General features: G+C 39.0%; 2 protein-coding genes across 6 annotated transcripts in view; one reads left to right on the forward strand and one right to left on the reverse strand.

The window, feature by feature from the left end:
* Positions 1 to 11449, reverse strand: part of LOC132510369 (zinc finger protein 790) — a 39824-nt gene extending 28375 nt beyond the window's left edge. For 2 of the 4 annotated variants that reach the window (XM_060132358.1, XM_060132355.1), the window contains exon 1: positions 5532 to 5857. The gene's annotated coding sequence lies outside the window, so the exon portion shown is untranslated. Of the gene's footprint in view, positions 1 to 5390; positions 5441 to 5531; positions 5858 to 11320 lie in introns of those variants that run through there. The other 2 variants (XM_060132356.1, XM_060132357.1) reach the window with 2 other exon arrangements.
* Positions 1 to 23451, forward strand: part of LOC132510364 (zinc finger protein 420) — a 171813-nt gene that overhangs the window by 62178 nt on the left and 86184 nt on the right. The window contains exons 1-2 of one of the 2 annotated variants that reach the window (XM_060132332.1): positions 11965 to 12081; positions 12942 to 12997. The gene's annotated coding sequence lies outside the window, so the exon portion shown is untranslated. Of the gene's footprint in view, positions 12082 to 12941; positions 12998 to 20019; positions 20100 to 23451 lie in introns of those variants that run through there. The other variant, XM_060132333.1, reaches the window with a different exon arrangement.

The raw sequence follows: 23451 nt of genomic DNA on the forward strand, positions 1-23451 counted from the left end.
GAACTAGAACAAAAAATTTCACAATTTGTATGGAAACACAAAAGACCCCAAATAGCCAAAGCAATCTTGAGAATGAAAAATGGAGCTGGAGGAATCAGGCTCCCTGACTTCAGACTATACTACAAAGCTACAGTAATCAAGACAGTATGGTACTGGCATAAAAACAGAAAGATAGATCAATGGAACAGGATAGAAACCCCAGAGACAAACCCATGCACATATGGTCACCTTATCTTTGATAAAGGAGGCAGGAATGTACAGTGGAGAAAGGACAGCCTCTTCAATAAGTGGTGCTGGGAAAACTGGACAGGTACATGTAAAAGTATGAGATTAGAACACTCCCTAACACCATACACAAAAATAAGCTCAAAATGGATTAAAGGTCTAAATGTAAGGCCAGACACTGTCAAACTCTTAGAGGAAAACATAGAACACTGTATGACATAAATCACAGCAAGATCCTTTTTGACCCACCTCCTAGAGAAATGGAAATAAAAACAAAAATAAACAAATGGGACCTAATGAAACTTCAAAGCTTTTGCACAGCAAAGGAAACCATAAACAAGACCAAAAGACAACCCTCAGAATGGGAGAAAGTATTTGCAAATGAAGCAACTGACAAAGGATTAATCTCTAAAACTTACAAGCAGCTCATGCAGCTCAATAACAAAAAAACAAACAACCCAATCCAAAAATGGGCAGAAGACCTAAATAGACATTTCTCCAAAGAAGATATACAGACTGCCAACACATGAAAGAATGCTCAACATCACTAATTAGAGAAATGCAAATCAAAACTACAATGAGATATCATCTCACACCAGTCAGAATGGCCATCATCAAAAAAATCTAGAAACAATAAATGCTGGAGAGGGTGTGGAGAAAAGGGAACACTCTTGCACTGCTGGTGGGAATGTGAATTGGTACAGCCACTATGGAGAACAGTATGGAGGTTCCTTAAAAAACTACAAATAGAACTACCATATGACCCAGCAATCCCACTACTGGGCATATACCCTGAGAAAACTATAATTCAAAAAGAGTCATGTACCAAAATGTTCACTGCAGCTCTATTTACAATAGCCAGGAGATGGATGCAACCTAAGTGTCCATCATCGGATGAATGGATAAAGAAGACGTGGCACATATATACAATGGAATATTAGTCATCCATAAAAAGAAACAAAATTGAGCTATTTGTAATGAGGTGGATAGACCTAGAGTCTGTCACACAGAGTGAAGTAAGTCAGAAAGAGAAAGACAAATACCATATGCTAACACATATATATGGAATCTAAAAAAAAAAAATGTCATGAAGAACCTTGGGGTAAGATAGGAATAAAGACACAGACCTACTAGAGAATGGACTTGAGGATATGGGAAGGGGGAAGGGTAAGCTGTGACAAAGCGAGAGAGAGGCATGGACATATATACACTACCAAAGGTAAGGTAGATAGCTAGTGGGAAGCAGCCGCATAGCACAGGGAGATCAGCTCTGTGCTTTGTGACTGCCTGGAGGGGTGGGATAGGGAGGGTGGGAGGGAGGGAGACGTAAGAGGGAAGAGATATGGGAACATATGTATATGTATAACTGATTCACTTTGTTATAAAGCAGAAACCAACACACCATTGTAAAGCAATTATACTCCAATAAAGATGTAAAAAAAAAAAGACAAATAATACAACAAGCAAAACTCTTGAAAAATAAATGGGGATACTAATACTTTGTACCTCATGGATTATTGAAGTGATTAATTACTCTCAGAAGAATGTGCAGCACATAGCTAATAGAATATTTATTGTTAACAACTGCCTTCATAAAGGGCAAAGAAAAACATATTTTAATAGGAATTAGGTGCAATGCTGAAAGAAAAGAAAGAGCTCCCGGTATTAGGAATAATGATACGGAGACAGTCATTTAAAATAGAAATTGAAAGCAAGTAAATTATTAAGCAAATTTTCATTTCCTTCTATTTGTACTTTCCACCGAGGAGGTGCCAATGTATTGATTATTGCTACAGTCTAATTTATTTTACCACGTGGTATCACTATCACTGCATGATAAAGAAGATCACATAGGACTTCCCTGGTGGCACAGTGGTTAAGAATCTGGCTAAGACCACACACTATAAAACTCTTAGAGGAAAACAAAGGAAAAACACTCTTTGACATAGATCACAGCAAGATCTTTTTTAACCCACTTCCTAGAGTAATGGAAATAAAAACAAAAATAAACAAATGGCAGTTAATTAAACTTAAAAGCTTTTGCACCACAAAGGAAACCATAAACAAGACGAAAGACAACCCTCAGAATGGGAGGAAGTATTTGCAAATGAAACAAAGGACAAAGGATTAATCTCCAAAATATACAAACAGCTCATGGAGCTCAACATCAAAAGACAAACAGTCCAATTAAAAAGTGGGCGGGGGCTTCCCTGGTGGCGTACCGGTTGAGTCCGCCTGCGGATGCAGGGGACACGGGTTCGTGCCCTGGTCTGGGAAGATCCCACATGCCGTGGAGCGGCTAGGACCGTGAGCCATGGCCGCTGAGCCTGTGCGTCCAGAGCCTGCGCGTTCTGAGCCTGTGCTCCGCAACGGGAGAGGCCACAACAGTGAGAGGCCCGCGTACCGCAAAAAAAAAAGGGTGGAAGACCTAAATAGACATTTCACCAAGGAAAACATACAGATGACTAAGAGGCACATGAAAGATGCCCAACATCACTAATTATTAGAGAAATGCAAATCAAAACTACAATGAGGTATCACCTCATGCCGGTTGGCATGGCCATTATGAAAAAATCTAGAAACAATAAATGCTGGAAAGGGTGTGGTGAAAAGGAAACCCTCCTGTACTGTTGGTGGGAATGTAAACTGATACAGGAACTATGGAAAACAGTATGGTGGTTCCTTAAGAAACTAAAAATAGAACTACCATACGACCCAGCAATCTCACTACTGGGCATATACCCTGAGAAAACCATAATTCAAAAAGAGTCACGTACCACAATGTTCCTTGCAGCACTATTTACAATAGCCAGGACATGGAACCAACATAAATGTCCATCGACAGATGGATGGATAAAGAAGATGTGGCACATATATACAATGCAATATTACTCAGCCATAAAAAGAAATGAAATTGAGTTATTTGTAGTGAGGTGGATGGACCTAGAGTCTGTCATACAGAGTAAAGTAAGTCAGAAAGAGAAAACGAATACTGTATGTTGACACATATATATGGAACCTAAAAAAAATGGTACTGATGAACCTAGTTGCAGGGCAGGAATAAAGACATAGACATAGAGAATGGATTTGAGGACACGGGGTGGGGGAAGGATAAGCTGGGACGAAGTGAGAGAGTGGCATGGACATATATACACTACCAAATGTAAAATAAATAGCTAGTGGGAAGCAGCCGCATAGCACAGGGAGATCAGCTCGGTGTTTTGCGATGATCTAGAGGGGTGGGATAGGGAGGATGGGAGGGAGGCTCAAGAGAGAGGGGATATGGGGACATATGTATGCATATGGCTGATTCACTTTCGTGTACAACAGAAACCAACACAGTATTGTAAAGCAATTATACTCCAATAAAGATCTATTTAAAAAAAAGTCGTACCAAAATGTTCATTGCAGCTCTATTTACAATAGCCCGGAGATGGAAACAACCTAAGTGTCCATCATCAGATGAATGGATAAAGAAGATGTGGCACATATATACAATGGAATATTACTCAGCCATAAAAAGAAATGAAATTGAGTTATTTGTAGTGAGGTGTATGGACATACGAGTCTGTCATACAGAGTGAAGTAAGTCAGAAAGAGAAAGACAAATACCGTATGCTAACACGTATATATGGAATCTAAGAAAAAAAAATGTCATGAAGAACCTAGGGGTAAGATGGGAATAAAGACACAGACCTACTAGAGAATGGACTTGAGGATATGCGGACGGGGAAGGGTAAGCTGTGACAGAGCGAGAGAGTGGCATGGACATATATACACTACCAAACGTAAAATAGCTAGCTAGTGGGAAGCAGCCGCATAACACAGGGAGATCAGCTCGGTGCTTTGTGACCACCTTGATGGGTGGGATAGGGAGGGTGGCAGGGAGGGAGATGCAAGAGGGAGGCGATATGGGAACATATGTATAACTGATTCACTTTGTTATAAAGCAGAAACTAAGACACCATTGTAAAGCAATTATACTCCAATAAAGATGTAAAAAAAAAAAGTCCCCCTTTGTAGCCCAACACTACCTCTCCAGCACTGCCGTGAATCCAACCAGAATAAGCATCAGTATCCCCTGCATCCATGTTTATGTGCATCATAAAAAGCCCTAGGCTCCTTGGTCATCTCTCTTTTCAGACACTCTACTCCCCATCAGTTGGATGTCCCATTTTCTCACCCCTCGTCAACTCCTGACACTTTCCAATATGCCCTCTGGAATTCACAGTCATAAACCCCTCTTTTATCCTCAACCACCTCCCTGAACACTCCCTTCACCTTTGGATCTAACAGAAACCTGGCTCTCTCCAGAGGACTCTCGCAGCCCTCTCTACGTTTTTTTTTTCCTCCCTACAGCCTCTTGCCACTGGGTCTGGAAGTGGGGCAGGTGTCCTCCTTGCTCTTATTACTCTCAGACCCTTTCTCCCTTTGTCCTCCACAAAAGCTCTACCTTTGAAGTTCATGCCAAGAGATCATATATAACTCACCACCACCTCACTGTTGCTGACATCTACCAAACACTGTATATTTCCTTCCCCTTGTTTTTTCAAAACTTGAGCTCCTGGCTCACTCGCTGCAACGCTACTACCCTTCTTTTATTCTTGCAATTTCAGTACACACCACACAGATGAGTCTGGCTTACTCACACTTACCTGTACTTCTTTTCCTTCTCTCATGGCTCATTCCCACCAGCATACCGATAGGTTACTTCTCCCACACCAGCTGCTGTTCCATTTTCATATTTACAGAAAAACTCTTCGAGTATGTGGTCTACACTGTCTCCCATTCCTCTCCCCTCATTCTACGTTACCCTACTCCAATCCAACTAATAGCCCCACAGAAACTGCTCTCCACACATTCACGAATGACTGTGAATGTTACTAAACGCAACGCTCAATTCTTTGTCTCTGGCCCCATAGTTGCTGCTACCATATTTACACACATGGTCACGCACATGGTGACGCAGTCACAATCATATACATGCACAGTCACACCTAAATTACAATCACATACTGCTCCCGTCACCAGCGCACCGTGCACACACATACACACACACCTCTACGGTTCCCGTGCGATCACTCCCACACCTTGCTTCTGTATCAATTTCACACAAGCATCCAAGGTTCCCTGTCGCGATCGCTAGCGCGCGCGGACACACATACTCAACTCCCCACCGTCTTCCTTCTCACACCTGATGGCTGGTAAAGCCTCAGTCTCCGAAAATGTTAGCCCCTCACTGCCCTCCCCCGCAGCGGCGGCCTCGGCCTCTCAGGGGTCATTCCGCTTCCGGGTCTTAGACTCACTCGACTTTGCGGTTCCCTCAAGCTGTGGATGTTCCTCAGGGACTCGCGCACGACCCCTGCTATGGTCCTGAAAGGGCCGGTGTGCGGACAGAACTTTGCCTCGGATACGGCGGACACTGGGAAATGACTGGAGCCGGGACAACCTTTAAGAGCCCGGAGCCTAGTGGTCTCCATTCACAGGCCTCGGTCTTGGACCCTATCACTTCGCGCGGCAAAGACCATTGTCCTCACACCTCTCTATCTTTGGCAAGCGTCAACGAATTCCAGGCCGCGTTTAGAACGCAAGTCTCAACTGCTGAGTCCACGCTACTCTTCCTCCGCAAACAAATGGCCCTCTCTGAGAACTTGGACCATAAGCCAACTCGGTCTTTCGACGGGAAGTAGCCGTGAACGCGATGGCCCCCGGGAAATGTAGTCCAGAGCCGTGGAAACTACCTCTGGAAGGAGCGTGCAATTCTTTTCTTTGCAAGCTCGCCGCCTGGGCATGTGACACATATGATGTGGCAGAAAGGTCTTGCGCCTTGGCCTGGCCGGGTGGAAACCTCTTATCCCACAAGCCCAGGCTTGAGGGTAGGATAAAAGGGAGGATCTATGGGGCACCCCTTGGGAGAGGGAGAGGGGTGTCCCCTGTCTGTGAAGCCACTGGAGCTCCTCCTTGAACCCAGGTATAATATCCTTCACGTCAGCGGACAAATACCTTATTCCAATTACCCTTAAAGTGGTTTAAATTAATGTTCATGGTTACATTCGTATTGTGTAAATGTTATTCATGTCTGAGCCATTCTTTTTGCTGAAGTTAATACTTGCCAGCTTTTCTCATTTGCGTCCTTTCCTATGTGCTTGTCATTTAGATGTATATCTAAACTTTCTGATGGAGGAGTAATTTTTTCAGTATTTTCAAAATCATCAGGTAACCTTTAAATATTTTTTCTTTAATTTTTTTTATTGTGAAATAGAAAACACCTGAAGAATACTGCATAGAATGTGTAAGTTCAGTGTAACGCCATACAAGTGAAGAAACAGTACATTGTTGTGGTGCTCCAAGGACAAAGAACAATATAAACTCAAAGGGCCAACATTACCGGAACAAAGAGTTACAGGACTCTTATCACTCTGTCACATTGCGACCATTACAATGTCCCAGAGCCCTCCCAAGCAGCATGCCCTGTCCCTTTCCCGTCTCATATAAGGAAAGATATTTGTCCCGTTCTTCTCACGCTCTGCACACTGAAAGTATACATACCCTGCCCAATCAGCAGATGACTCGCAGGTTCCTTTGTTCCCTGGCTATAAAAACAGACCAGTAACCCTTGCTCAGGGTCTCCCTGGCTATCAGGAAGTCGGCCCGCTGTTCTGGCAGCGACCCTTCCCTCTAATAAATTCTATCTTCTTTTCATTCTGCCTTGTGTCTGGAAATTCTTTTCCAACCCACGTTCGTACCATGACAACTGTGGGTACCTCAAGAAGAAACGCCCACCCTATATGATCATTTCTGACCCCTCAGACCCCAGCTGACCACTATCCTGATTGTTAATGTAATAATATCTTGTTTGTCACTTATCTATCTTTGAAATTTACATAAATGCAATCAAATTGTATGACTCTCTTACCTTGCTGAGTTGTTAAAACTCCTAACTGGATTAACTCAAAACTCTACACTAAAGGCTTTGCAGAAGTAAATGTATGCCCCCATTCAGGGATAAAAACTATTTTCCTCAGTTACTATGGTGTTGCAGGACCCCAAGATCAACCCTCCCTCCGAGGTTCAATGATTCACTGGGAGAACTCACAGCAAAACATACAAAGCAAAATCAGCAAAAAAGAAAAGGTGCATTGGGCAAAGTCCAGGAAAAACCAGCCACATGCTTCCAAGGATCCTTTCCCAGTAGAGTTACCCAGGCCATTAATACATGTGAAATAGTACCAACCAGGGAAGCTCATTAGAAATTCAGTACCTAGGGTTTTTATTGGAGCCTGGTCACATAGGCAGTCTCTGCCTGGCACATACCAGAATTTCAGACTCTCAGAAGGAAAGCAGGTATTTAGCATAAATTATATTGTTTGCACAAACACATTAGGCACAGTAAGCCATTCTTATCAGTGAGGGTAATGGGAATCTTCCCAAAATCCAAGTTCTAGTTGCAAGCCAAGGGCCAAACTTCAAGTAGGCCTTTCTAAGGATAAGAAGTCTCAGGTCTGCTACGTTAATCCTTTTCTGCACACTACTGTCCTAAACAAAATGTCTGGCTTTCAACAACAACAAAAAATGTCAAGGCATATGAAAAGGCAAGAAAAATCAAGACACTCCCAAAACACAAAGCAACAATCAGAACTAGACTCAGGTGTTCTTAGCTTGTTGCTGCATAACTTCAATCTCTGCCTCTGCCCTCACACAGCCTTCTTCTATCTTCTGTCTATTGTAAGTGGATTTAGGTCACAACCAGAGAATTGGGATAATCTCAGCTAGCGATCCTTAACTTAATTACATCTGTAAAGACCCTTTTTTCCAAATAAGGTCACATTCACAGGTCCTGGGGATTAGGATGTGGACATATCTCTGGGGTGTCACCATTAAACCCAAAACAACCTGTTACTATATTTAGTTTTATCCTAATAGATTTCCTTAGAATTCTCCTCTTATGTCACTGATCTCAGTGGTTTAGCAGAGCAAAGACCAAACTCTTGATCTACCCACCAAAACTTGCTCATTCTATAGTTTTATCTTAGTAAATGACAATTCTGGTCTTCTAGTTTCTTGGGCTGCAATATTTGGGTTGGCCTAGGTTCCTCTCTTTCTCTCATATCCCACATCAAATCTATTACCAGATCCATTTAGCTCTATCTTCAAAATATATCTAGAATCCAACTATTTCTCCTAACTACCACTGCTATCACCCTAGACTGAGTCACCATTATCTCTTACCTGGATTATTCCAACAGCCCATTGGCTAGTTTCCCTGCTTCCTTTTTTGTCCCCCTACACCCTACTCTCTACTCAGCACCCCAAATGATGTCTTTTAAATATAAGATCATGTCACTCTTCTGTTCAAAACCCACTATTGCTTTTACATCTTGCTAAGACTAACAAAACTTCTTAAAATATTCTCCAAGGCCTTACATAATTTGTCCTCTCATTAGCTCTTTCACCTCATCTACTACTCTCTACTTTGTCATGCTGGCCTACTTACTGCTCCTTGGATACACCAGGGTTGTATCTAACTTATGGCATTTGTGTTTAGCTGTTTTCTCTGCTTATAATGCTCTTTATCCAAATATCTTCAAATGTCACTGCTTCTTCCTTTTATTTTTGATCAAATATTTTCTTCTTAGGAAGGCTTTTCCTAACCACTCTATTTAAAATCACAACTCCCTTGTCACTCACTATCTTATTTTCAAGCTTCATTTTTCTCTACAGATCTTACCTTTATCTGGAACACTATATACTTCATTTACACGTTCACTGGTCACTTTCCCAGACTAGAATGTAAACTCCTTGAGGACAGGAAATTTGGACCGTTTTGTTCACGGATGCTTTCCTAGGGCTTAGAACAGCACCTGGCACAGATAAAGGGCTCCATAAATATCTGCTGAATGAAGAAATACATTTTGACAGCAACAGGAAATAGGCACTTTCATAAATTTTTTGGTGGAAATGGAAAGTGATTCATCTTTTGTGGACTGCAAATACTTATACATAACCTCTGACCCAGCACTTAGAAGAAATCGAAAGATGCACATGCACATCTGTGCAAAGCTGAATATATAAGGATTTCATTCCAAAATTGCATAAACCTGAAAACATCCTAAAAATTCACTAACATAGTATTAGTTAAAGTATGACATTTCCCCAACCATAAAGCATTATACCACCATAAGAAAAAGGAATATATATTAATATGGAATGTCTTCTAAGAAATAATAGTGAGTAAAAAACAAGGTGCTTTATACTATACTAACATTTGTGAAAAATAAAGATGTTATATATACAGATATGTTGGTATAATCATAGAATAACTCAAAGTAGTTAACATAAGAAACTAGTCACTGTAGATACATGTGGAGAAGAGAAATACTGAAAGGGAGACTTCTTTTTTCACTATAACCTTATTTAAATTTTTAAAATCGATGAGATGATTCCTTTAAAAACAATTATGAAGTAAAAAGCTTGGCAGAGAGGGGAGCTAAGAGGAAAGTAGCAATGATTTCTAAGCTAGCAGCTTCTCGTGGTAAAGGAGATTGCTGAAATATGACTGTGGGAAGTCAATGACAATGGTAAACTATAACCCTGAAGCTTTTAGCAATGGAAAGATAGAAAATGGAATGTAATAAGAAGAAACAGCAGCATGAAACATAAGAGTTTTAAAAGACTACAGATGTATGAAGGACTGACTGCATATGTAGGCTATGAAAATGAAGAGAATATGGTCCTCTAGGATCTGCTTAAATAAAGAGGGCACTGATAGAGGAAGAATGATGAGTGAAGGATTCACATCAACTAAAACTCAAGAAGACTAGGGTCTATATAGCAAAACCTGGAAAACATTTTATGGTGTAAATTGCCTCAATGAACATCTATCTGTGCTCTCCCTTGTCCCAGGCACATCTGCCTGGTTCCCACTCATTCACTTGTACAGAAAAGGCTCCCACTCCTTTTCATTTCTTCTACTCACCACCTATGGCCTATTTTCTTGTCCTAACTTGAAGATTTCATGCAGTTTGGTGATGTGAGAGCCTGTATATAGGAAAATCACAAAAGGCTTGAATTCAAGCACCATCTCCAAACTCAGACTGACCTTGGGCCTTTAAGGAAATTACCATATAAAGAGGAACAAAGTAAATAACATTTTGCCTTAAAGGTTGAGCATATACAATCATGTCACAGAGGGCTTGAGAATATCTGAAGCCTACATCTCAAAGCTGAACCCATTATGCCATGTAAAGATTCTAAATACATCAGAGATGTCACTTTACTTTCAAAAGTTGGATTATACGGAGAAGTTATCCATACATAATGTGGCTATGTTGCTCTAGTTCTCCAGCATCATATACCTATACAACTTCCTCTAAACATCTTTTAATTGTGGCTGAGCCTCCTGGTTGAACTGAACAATCACATCTCTGAATATTTACCTCATCAATGTCTCCCAAGGAACAGAGAAGAGAAAAACGTCTGGGGATAAGTTTGTGGACATAACCCAAAACAGGCACCCCCATAATAAAATACACCCTGTTTAAAAAGCCATACTGATTCAGTATTCTATTTCAGAACAAAATGTTTGGAATCTTAAGTGTTTATATTAAAATGGTATAAGTTATTTATTATATCAACAGGGAGCTTTTTCTCCTTAAAATTGAATCTACAGGAAGACGTATCCTATTATCTCAGTTTGAAGAGGAAATGAGGCTGAGAGGATTCAGATTCCTCCACTATCTCAGCCACCCATGCAGTGGCCCACAATCACGTGATGACACACATATTTTCATACACACACAATCTTGCCCTACCACGTGCACACACACACAATTACTCCCAACCACACAAGCCCACAATATGACCCTCCATCCTCACAAAGCCACTTATAATCTTGATCCCACCTCTCTCTCACACTCATCAATTTTACCTGCATGCAGTCTCTCTTCCATTCAACTAACCCCTAAATGTAGTCACACACGCAATCTCATCACGGTCTCACACTCGGGCCCTCCTTCACCCACTCTCGCATACGTGACTGGGCTTGTGGATTTCTCCCCTTTAAACTCCCTAGGCAGCTTTGGTCCCAGACACTCACGTCCTGCATTCGGGTTCGCTCTTCTGGCTCCCCGACACTTTCCGCAGCAGCTTGCCTCTAGGCATCTGCGCGCTCCCAGGGCAAAGCGTAATTCCTACCAGCCTCCTAGGCATTTAACTGAGGCCAAGTCCCGCCTCAGCGCCTAGGGAACGCAGTCTATCTTGGCCGGGTCCACTCCGCCGCTGGCAAAGTCCTGGACTACATTTCCCAGCAGGCCGTGAGGCCCAGGATGTTGCAGGGTGAGCGCCAAAACCTGAAAGAACCACAACTTGAGGCTGGGATGTGTCAAAGAAGTTGCACCAGACAAGGTAAACAGATAAGGAAGGCTTATTATAAAGACTATCGCAGTAGGGAAGAGAGATTGAACTCAACTGGGTATGTAACAGTAGCTAGGGATTTATAGCCACTGGGCAGGGTGATGGAGTCAGTGCGGTCGACTTGACTAAAGTTTGGTCGAGGGAGTTCTTGTCAGCTGAGACTCGCGGAAGCCTCAGGTGCGCTGCCGGCTCCAGGCTTCCGCGGCCAGGGGGAATCAGGATGAAGAGGAGATACCTTTTGGTAGCCTGTCGCTTTCTGGACTACATCTCCCAGAGGCCTCTAGACCTAGTGCTCCTTCCCGCGAGAACTAGACCTTCTCCTGAGGAGTGGACGGGATTTTCTGACGGGTTGGGGCAAACGGCCTCAGGGTGCTGTGCGAGGTGCTGGACTCTACTTGTTTCAAGTAGAGTGGAGCGGTGCTGACCAGACCGGAGGAGTCGTAGGTGAGATGGCCTGGAGCCCGGGGTTGGAGCCGGGAGTGTCTGGAACCTCCGGCCTCTACGGGAGCCAGCTGGGAAGGGGCGATCGTGAGGAGTGTGTGTCTGATTGTGGTTGTGTCTCTGTGTCTGTGTGACCTTGTACCAAACTGTGAGGGCGGGAAACGGGCTTGATTGTGGATTTGATTGTGCAGGTGTGTTGGGGGTTTAATTGTGTGACCGGGTGTGGCACTGTTTGCGAGTGTGAGGTTCCTTGACCGCGGTTGTAAAACTGTGTATACACTTGGGATGTGTGTCTGTGTATTTATGATCATTTGCTGAACCGTGGGTGTGGGATGGCTTAACTGTGAGATTTGTGTCTGTTTCTCCTTGGGATGTGTGTGTGTGTGTGATATTGTTGGTGGTAGGGTGCGTGTGAATTTGTCATTGTGTCCCCATGATGTATGTCACTGGGAATGTGAGTACGTGGGGGTGCCTATGACTGCGATTGTGACTGACTGTCCCCGGGGTGTGTATGATTGCGTGGCTGTCTGCAGCCCATTTTGTTGAGGTTTGGGGTGCCTGTGTGCCCGTGATGTGAGTTCCTATGATTATGTATCCATATAGCACTGTAGGTGTGGGGCGCCTTTGTCTGTGCCTTTGTGACTCCAGCGCTCTTTTACCAGGAGACCTCTGTGAGCTCAGGGACACATTCTGCCCAGAACTGCAAATGACCGTGCTTGTCTGTAATGCTGGTATTGAGCAGGACGCCCAAGACTTGTCTGACCTAATATCTGTAGGTGGTGGGTGGTAGGTTGACTTGGGCTCCCAGAGAGCCTGGTTTTTCCTGACTCCTTTCTCTCTCTCCAACTCTTCTCTGCTTGCAGAGTCTTCCAGAGTGGAGTAAAGAATGGCTGTTGAACATCCACAAGGCACCTGCAAGGTAGCTTGTCGTTTCCCCTTGTTTCCTGAAATCCTCTTTTCTATGTCAGGATATGACTTGGTTTCCTTCTCTTGAAAATTCTTGCCTGTCAGGTGACCTGATCTATGGAATTTTTCCTTTGAGAAATGTGATTTGCTCCAAAACCCAACCCACACACGTGACTTTCTCTTCCTAATTTGACAAATGGTTTAATTTTTCTTTATGCCCTCTTAAAAAAATATATTTATTTTTTATTATAAAATGAAATTATCTTAAATAATTTCAAAAGTACAATTCCCAATGAAGAAAATTTAAATTCCCAGTTAAAACCAATGCTAACTTTTTGGTAATTTCTTCCCAGTATGTTTTATGTACATATATAAAGTGTGATATTTAAAAATTGATTTTACTCAGCATTTACTGTTTTATAGCCTACACTTTCACATAAAATTATATTTAAGTATTTCCCCACATAATTTAATATTGGAAACATTTTTAGAGGTGCATATTTATTTGAATGTCTGTCTTTTTTTTTCTTTCAAATTAGATACAGAAATGGCATTTAACACCCATTTGTGCAAATAATTATAAAGACCGATGTAAGGAATACCCAGGTCAAGAAAAAGAATACAGCCATCTCTAAAGCAGCCTCTGATGTACCCCTCCACAATCACAAACAATTATACTCTTCTGGTGATAACCACTGTGATCATTTCTTTGTCTTTCATTAGAGCTTTGATATGAATTCCAAAACCACATAGACTTAGTTTTTGTCTGTTTTCTATCTTTGTATGAATAGACATTCTTTTGTGTCTTTTTTCATGAAAAACGTTTGTGAGCTTCATTCATATTTCCTATAACTACAGTTCATTTTTTTCCATTGCTCTCTATATACTATCTTGTATAATAGTATCAGTTTACTACTTATCTATTCTACTCTTCATGGACATTTGACTTGCTTCTAGTTTTTGGCTGCTATAAGCAATGTGACTACAAATGTTTTGTGCACATATTTTGGTACACATGTGCTTGTATTTCTTTAATATATATACTAAAATTGTAATTAAATTGTTGAGGGATTGGGTTTGCGCATCTTCAATTTTACTAGACAGTGCCGGACTGTTCTCTAAACATACTATGCAAGTTTTTTACTTGAATTAGCAGTTTAAAAAGGCTCCTTTTGTTTCACAGTCATGCCAGCTCTTGGCATTGTCACACTTTAAAATTTTTGCCAATTTGGTAGATACCTAGTGTTATCACATTTAATTGATATGCCTGTATTATCAATGAAATTGAACACTAATTCTTGCCCGCCTGGATATCCTCTTTTGTGAAATGCTTGTTCAAATATTTTGCCAATTTTTAACTGGGTTGTTTTTCTCTAACTGATTTATAGCAGTTGAATATATATATAAAATATATATACATAATATATATCTTCTATATTTTAGTTTACTGTCAGTTGCACATGTGACAAATATTATCTTCTACTCTGACTTGGTTTTTCACTCTGGTGTCTTCAGGTGAATAGAGGTTTTGGATTTCAATGTGATGAAATCTTTTTCAATAGTGCTTGTTTAAGAAATTTTCTGCTACCTCAAGGTAATGAAGATTTTCTTGTGTTCTCTTCTAAAAGCTTCCTCGTTTTTAGCTTTAACATGTATGTTTTTACACTACCTGGAATTGATTTGTGTAGGGTAGGGATTCAATTTCATTTTATCCCCCATGTGAGTATCCAGTTGCTCCAGTATCATTTATTGAAAAGTTCATCTTTTCTACACTGAGCTGCAGTGCCATTGTAGCCAAAAATCAAGTGACCATTATGGCCACATCTGTTTCTGGACTTTATGTTTTGTTCCATTGCTCTGTTTGTCTCCCCTTGCAGCAATACTCTGCTATCTTATTCACTGTGACTTTATAATATTTGGAACAAGTCCTCTTACCTTCTTGTTCCTCAAGAATATCTTGGCTGTTTGTGTTTCTTTGCATATTCCATATACATTTTTGAAATAGTTTGGTTCCACTCAAACATCTTTTGGGATTTTGATCGAATTGCATTGTGTCTATAATTATGTGAGTAGAAATTTGGGGAATCTTCTAATAACATGAATCTCTCAATTGATATTACATTTTCTGCATGTTTCTCATCAAAGTCTTGATTATCTCCTGTAAATAGTCTTTGGCAGGGACTTTCCTGGCAGTCCAGTGGTTAAGACTCCGAGCTCCTGATGCAGGGGGCACAGGTTCGATCCCTGGTCAGGGAAGTAAGATCCCACATACCGCAAGGCGCTGCCAGAAAAAAAAAAATAGTCCTTGGCAAATAGGAATAATTTAATCCATCGTATATAGTATTTCCCTTTTGCGTTGACTGCCAGGAATTTGAGCACTTCAGAAATGATCAATTGTAGTAATAATCTTATCCTGGGTTTTTGACATTGAATACCTATGATGTATGACCTTTGTTTATGATTAAAATTTTTTCTTTATTCTTAGCCTCCTCAAATACATTTTTGGAAGCGGGGGATATAAAAATGAGATATAGACTTAGATACAGATGTAGATATTTATTGTCTAATATTTTTATTTTAATAACATTCTTGTCTAATCAAGTCAGATTTGTGTGGTACCTTTTGCTGTTCTCCCTATATTATATTTCTTTTTTAACTACTCTTTCCACTTCTCTTCCCCAGCCCCCTCAACCCCCTCCCCCACACTATCCTCCATCAGGCAGTGTCTGCCTCTGCCTCTTTGCCATCTATTCTCACTAACACTTTAGTTTAAATATTGGCTCCCTCAGAAAAAAAAGAAACAAATCATCCCTCGGGTTATTTTACCTACACTACTAGTCTCTGTAACATGGTATAAAAATTAGGGATTCTAGTATCAAATGTGACATCTGATCTCAGCTACACCACCTACGAGCTGTTTAACCTGTAAACAAGATGTTCTCATTCTCAATGTTGTTGAGAATGAAATAAGATATGTAGAACACTTGGTACACATCAGAAATTCAATAAATGTTAGCTCCCCTCTCCTTTATTTCCCATTCTTGGGACCTCTAAATCAATTATGGTATAAAGTGGTTGCCTAAAAGTCTTTTGGTGGGTCCCAAAGTCTTTTGGTGGGTCCCAAGAGATCTTTTTTTTTTTTAATTGCTGAGGTATAATCGACATATAACATTATATTTGTTTCAGATGTACAACGTAATGATTCAATATTTGTACATACAGTTGACCGTTAATGTGGAGGTTAGGAGCGCTGACTCTGCACAATCAAAAATCTTCATATCACTTACAGTCGGTCCTCCATATCCATAGTTCCTCTGTATCTGCATTCTCGGATTTAACCAACCACAGATCCTGTAGTACTATAGTATTTACTACTGAAATAAATCTGCTTATAAGTAAAACTACTCAGTTCAAACCCATGTTGTTCAAGGGTCAACTGTATTGCAAAATGATCACCACAGTAAGTCTAGTTAACATCCATCACCATACATAGTTACAATTTTTTTTCTTATGAATTTTAAGATTTACTCTCTTCATAACTTTCAAATGCAATACAGTATTATTAAGTCTACACCATGCTGTACATTATATCCCCAAGCTTTATTTATTTTATAACCGGAAGTTTGTACCTTTTGACCCCCTTTACCCATTTCACCCAACCCCACCCCCTCACCCCCTGTCTCTGGCAACCAACAATCTGTTCTCTGTATCTATGAGCTTGGTTTTTGTTTGCTTATTTGTTTAAATTCCACATATAAGTGAGATCATAGGGTGTTTTTCTTTGTCTGTCTTACTTCACTTAGCATAATACCCTCATGGTCCATCCACACGGTTGCAAATGGCAAGATTTCATTATTTTTCATGGCTGACTAGTAGTCCATTGTGCATTGCCTACCTATTGTTATATTATTTGAATAGTTTGTATTATGTATTTGAATTTTTAAAATTTATGTCTCTGTGCTTGTACCTGTGCCATGTTTAGATCATTTCTTTTTTAAAATCTTTGAATACTTGGTCAAATATGTCACTTTTCTGAAGATAGCTGTATACTTTATTTCTTTCATTACAAAAAAATTATTTATTACAACAAATTTGTAAAATACAGAGAAGCACAAATAAGTAACAAAAGTTATCTATAATCCTGGCAGTTAAAGACAACTGCTGTCAATACTGAGAATTCATTTCTAAATGTGATCATACTATGGCTACTGACCTGTAACCTGCCTTTATCATGCCAAAATATCAATACATTGTGAACAACTGTCCATGTCTTTACACATTTATCTTTACCATGAGTTGTGATGGCCTTATCATGTTACCATTTTACCAAGCCCCCTTTTTTGAACATGGTTTGCTTACAAATTATTGCCATTATAAACAATGAGCATCTCCTTAGACCGAATGCTAGTGCTTTCCTTTTTAAATTTTATTTTTAGTTAAATTATATTTAGTTAATAATCATAATTTTGTTATAAAAATAATTTGTATGTTATGAAGGGGTTCAGGTCTGATGTAACTACAATCCCCAATCCAAGGTATCTACTCAAAGTACCCAAAGGTAGCCACTGTTATCAGTTAATTATTTATCCTTTTAAAATATCCTTTTACATGCATACACATGTAAATGTGTATGTGGTACTGTTTTGTCACTTAAAAATATTTCTATATAAAAAGGATTATAAGTGTATCCTGCAAAATGTGGAAAGTAAATGAATTATAGAGTGGATCCAAGGATTGAGTTGGTTCACATAAAACACTTAAAAGAGGACCTGCCCATTTACTTAGTGTCAGTTAGTTATTGTTACTGTTTGTGCTTTTTATTCTGTGTGGAGAATTGTTCACTTAAGTATAGAGCTCATTTTAATTGCTTCATGTAAGGCCATATTTTATAATATGAAATCATGGAGATAATAGAGTACACATATTCTAAACTTCAGTAAACACTTCCAGTACACCCAGCTGTCTCTGTGTTTCCACTGCAATTAGGTTACTTTTGGCTGCATAAGGCAGAAAAACACAACTGCAACAAATAGAACAGAGAGTTAATTATTTCATTTAATTTAAGCTGGTTATTCTTAACCTTGGTTACTGATGTCTGGGTCCCACTCCCAGCGATTCTGATTTAATTCGTCTGGGATATAACCTGGACATCATCATTTTTAAAAGATCACCAGGTAATTCTAGTGTGCTGCCACAGTTGAAAATTAATGACTTAAAGTCATACAAGATGACAAGAAAAACATTAAGAGTTAATTGGTCTGGAGTGGGGTTCAAGCTTTAGAATTTTTTAAAAAGCTACCTAATTGATTCTAATAGCAATCAATTCAGAACCACTGGCCTAGGCAAATAATGATTCATTTTCTGGAGCTGATGAAAAAAAGCTATGGAGAAAAATTCTTGTAGCAAGGAAGTAGAGGAGGGATGATTTTGAGGGGGGCAGTCAGTAGTATCTGTCATACCTGTGCCCTTACCAGCAATTAACAATAGGAAAATATCACCGTTTGGTCATTTTAGTGGTGTTTTGGGATAAAACCTAAAGGAGATGGTATACATACATGTTTAATCAGCAGTCTTCATTTTTTTTCAAAAGCAAGGTTTGACTTTTGTGAATCTTACATATTTTAAATCTTCATTAATTTTTTTCTGCTTTTTTATTTGAGATTCTTTTGTTGCAGTATTGAATTCAAATCAGTTTTATTTTTTAAAAGGAGTTTAATGTTATTAAATTTTCTTTTTGGGGGGGTAATTTTCTTTCCTATGTCCAGGTTTTTTACATGTATTGATCTCCTTTTCACTTCATTTCTAGGTATTTTATATTTCTATTTAGTTTCATATTTAACATGAGAATTATTTAGGAATATGTCTTGTTTTGGGTAACTTTTAAATTTTGATTAAGTTTCAAACTTGCAGGAAAGTTACAAGAATAGTACCAAGTATTCTTGGGTACTCTTTGCTCAGATTCACCAATTGTTTACATTTTGCCCCATTTGTATTATCATTCCTGTGTGCACTTGCAATTGTTCTGCGTATCTATATATGCATGTGAGGACACACACACATACACAATACACACATTTTATCTGAACCATTTAAGAATAAGTTGCAGACATTTGCCTCTTTACCCTTAAACACTTCAGTGTGTTATTTCCTAAGAACAAGAGTATTCTCTTACATAACCACAGTACAGTCACTAAAATAAGAAATTTAAATAACAGTGCAATACTGTTATGTAACAGTCCATATACAAAATTTTTTGCTAGTCTCAATAATATTCTTTGTAGCAATTCATCCTACTTACACCACACCCTCTCTCCCTGACTTGCTATCCAGGATACAGTCTAGGATCACACATTGAATTTAGTTATCATGTCTCTTTTTAGTCTTTTTTTTTTTTTAAGATTTAATTTTATTTATTTTTGGCTACCTTGGGTCTTCATTGCTGCAGGCTCAGTAGTTGTGGCACGTGGGCTTAATTGCACCACAGCATGTGGGATCTTCCCGGACGAGGGCTCAAACCCGTATCCCCTGCATTGACAGGTGGATTCTTAACCACTGCACCACCAGGGAAGCCCCTTGGACTCATTTTTTTAATCTGCTCCTTATTGTGGTTATGTTATTCATTTCAAATACTTTTAGGTTCATTTATTCCCTTTGTATTCTGTTTGATTTTTTAATTAATATTAATCCATTCTTGTTTATTTGATTGTATGAACATGGTTCCAAACATTAAAACTATACAAAAAGATCAGTTAGTGTCACTGTGCTCCCATAACCTTCGTTTTAGTGAATATTGTGCACTGAATTGTGTCCCCCCACCAAATTCATATGTTGAAGCTCTAACCCCCCAGTACTTTACAATATGACTATATTTGGAGACAGGGTTTTAAAAGAGATGATTAAAACGAGGCTGTTAGGGTGAATCCTAAACCAATCTGACTGGTATCCTTATATGAGAGGAAATTTAGACACACAAAGAGACACCAGGGATGCTCACACAGAGGAAAGACCATGTGAGAACACAGTGAGAAAGTAACCATCTGCAAGCCAAGGAGAGAGGCCTCAAAAGAAAACAAACCTGCTGAAACCTTGATCTTGGACTTCTAATCTCCAGAACTGTAAGCAAATAAGTTTCTGTTGTTTATATCATCCAGTCTGTGGTATTTTGGTTTGGCAGCCCTTGCAAACTAATAGTAAGTTATTTCCTCCTGGCTCATAGTATCTATTGTTCCTCTGGAACATGCTGAGGTTGGACCCTTGTTACAGGTCTAGTGGCAACAGAATGGTTCTGGTGGGTCATGAGGAGAATTAGCATGCCTTTTCAGGTACTGCTCCAGGTGATGTTATTATAGGGTTTTCAGTCAGAGGAAAGCTAGTCTCCCAGACACTGGATTGCAAGCTTCCTCCACTGGTAAGAGAGGCCCAAAGCAAGTTGGAGGTTCAAGATTGTCAGTTTCATCTGGGTCCCAACCAGATGTCCCAGTTCCATATTTAAGGATATCATTCTTTCCCAATCAAGTCTCTACCTTTCACATGGAAATCATGGCAAGACTATGAATTCCTATTTATTTCCTTCCTGTTTCTTGGTTTACTCCAAGAAAACTCCAGATATCAAAATGGGTTTTCGATGTAGATGGCATGTAAGAAGAGATAAATGTGTTAAATTTGTTGTGAGTTCTAGCATATCCGAAAGGGCTGTTTCAACCAGTGCATTGGTTCTTTGGCAGGGCATGGGATTCTAATTATTATTTTCTCTCAGAAATTTGAACTTAGGACTTCTGGCTTAGAATATTTTTGAGAACTCCAAAGCTATTTTCGTTCCTGGTCTTTTATTTATGCACTGTGTTTTTACTGTTTGGATTCTTTTAGGGTATTTTCCTTGTTCCTACTGTCCTGGAACCTAATGAAATTATATCTTAGTGTGAATAATTTTTATACTAGGTACCAAGCGAGCCCATTTAATGTGGAGACTTGTGTCCTTCAGTTCTGGAAAATCTTCTTAAATGCTACTTTTAAAAACAATCTGTTTCTGTTTTCTTTGAAAGTTTTCCAACATACAGAAAATTAGAAATAATATTCAGTTCTTTGCCCTACATAGCCATCAGCTAAAATCACCAATTGTTAACATCTTACCACATTTGCTTTATTTTTCTAAATACACACACACGCGTGCGTGTGCATGCGTGTCCATTTTTTTCCCCTGAATCATTTGAAAATAAGTTGGGGACATCCTGACATTTTACCCTTAATACTTTTAGCGTGCATCTCCTAAGTATAAGGACATTTTCTAAACAATAACAATGACATATCAAATCTTTGAAAATTAATATAAACTCACTAGTACCACCTCAAACATTTCATGTTCAAATCTCTCCAGTGGTTCCCCCAAATGTCTTTTTTTAGCTTATGTTATGTTTTTGTTTATTTACTTGGTTGTTTGTTTGCTTGATCTCAGGTCCAATCAGGATTCATGTATTATTTTGGTTGTTGGGCTTCATTGGTCTCTTTTAATCTAGAACAGCCTCTCATTTTTGTTTGTTTTATATGACACTGAATTCAAGACAGTTGCCTTATAGAATGTCTCACAACCTCCATTTGTCTGATGGTTTTCTTATGGAAATAGGAGGCTTAGATTCAGCTTACCTATTTTGACAAAGGTGGTACGGTGTATTCTATTGCATTACATCAGAAGGCAGAGTGTCAGGTTGTTCCACTGTTGATGATACCAAGTTTCATCATTTAAGGTTAAATGACGGTACTGAGTACCAAACCTTTCCAGTATAAAGGTACATGTTTCCCTTTTTAATTAGTAAATCATATGTGGATTGATGCTAAGAGACTAAGTGAATATCCGTTATCTTGACCATTCACTTTCTGATTTGAGAATCTATTGAGAATCCTTGACTGAATCAATTATTAGATTGGTGATTTCAAAATGGCAATTTTCAGATTCCTTCATTCCTTCTAACATCCTGCCTGATACTTGGCAGATGCTTAGCACACTTTCAAGAATGATCTCCCATTAGATGTTGACCTGGCTTGCATGACTTTCCAATGTATTTCCTATTTTCTGTTCTTTTTTTAATTGAAGTATAGTTGATTTACAATATTGTGATAGTTTCAGGTGTACAGCAAAGTGATTCAGTTATATATATATATATACACATATATACATATATATATACACACATATGTATATATTTCAGATTATTTTCCATTATAGGTTATATAGGAATATAGTTCCCTGTGTTATACATTTCCTATTTTCTACTTCCATATTTTTGTACTTTTTAAAGAGATTTTTCATTTATCCTTTAACTCTTCTAATGATATGTTTTTATTCCCACTTTATATTTTCATTTTCTAAGTATTCTTTTTTGTCTCTTATTCCTTTTATGTTATCCTATGCTTCTATCATGTGAAATGGCTTCTCATATCCCTCTGAAGATATTAGTGGTGGCTTCTGGAATTTTGTTTTCCTATGTGGTTTCTCTTCTAAGTTCCTTTGGGCTTTGTTTAATCTCTTTTATGTTACAGGATTTCCTCAAATGATGATATTTGTATCAGTATTATAGAGTACCAGTATTATAGAGTGGACACTGAGAAGCTGATTTAACTTTTTGTATGCCAGTTAGTAGACCTTCTTAAGTACGTAATGCTCCCATTTCTTAAGCCTTTCTGGGGTTTGCAGCATAAATCATCCCCTTCTGGGTTTTCCTTACTTTGGGGTTAGGTTTCATCTTTCTTTGTTAAGTTGTTCGTCATTTCTCTTCATGCTTTCCAGCTTCAAAAGTTTTGTTGCTATTTCCTCTTCAATTTTCTTTGACTTTGTGGGTTCCTTTTGTTAAAAAACCAGTTCATTCCTTTTAGTGAGATTTTTTTAAAGGACAGGAATAACCACATGTGATTCACTTTCACTGTTTGAGAGAAGGTATATCCTTTTCTAGAGAAATATTGTTTTTAGAAGTTTATTTTTAAGAATAATGAATTTTGAGACTAATTTATTATATTAGCCATTCAGTAAATGTATTTTGATCTTTTTGTGTGTGCCAGGGTTCAAGCTGACTAAAGTAACAGACATTACCCTTGCCTTCCTCAATCTTGGCTCTGTGGTAGCAGACAGACATTAAGCAAACATTCAAAAAAATATGAAATTTGCTGGGGACTTCCTGGCGGTCCAGTGGTTAAGACTTCACCTTCCCATACAGGGGTTGCGGTTTGATCCCTGGTCGGGGAGTTAAGATCCCACGTGCCTTGGGGACAAAAAACCAAAACTAAAACAGAAGCAATATTGTAACAAATTCAATAAAGGCTTTAAAAAATATAGGAAATTTTCAATTGTAGGGGATAAATGTGTAATCATTCATTACCAAACACTAAACACAAAGACAGGAAGAAAAAAAGAAAAGTTAAAAAAGTGCTTTGAGAAATAATGGCGAGATGTGCAAAATTAAGACTGAGTATTCAGAA

The sequence above is a fragment of the Lagenorhynchus albirostris genome, chromosome 19 (genome assembly GCF_949774975.1).
Source record: "Lagenorhynchus albirostris chromosome 19, mLagAlb1.1, whole genome shotgun sequence".
NCBI lineage: Eukaryota > Metazoa > Chordata > Mammalia > Artiodactyla > Delphinidae > Lagenorhynchus > Lagenorhynchus albirostris.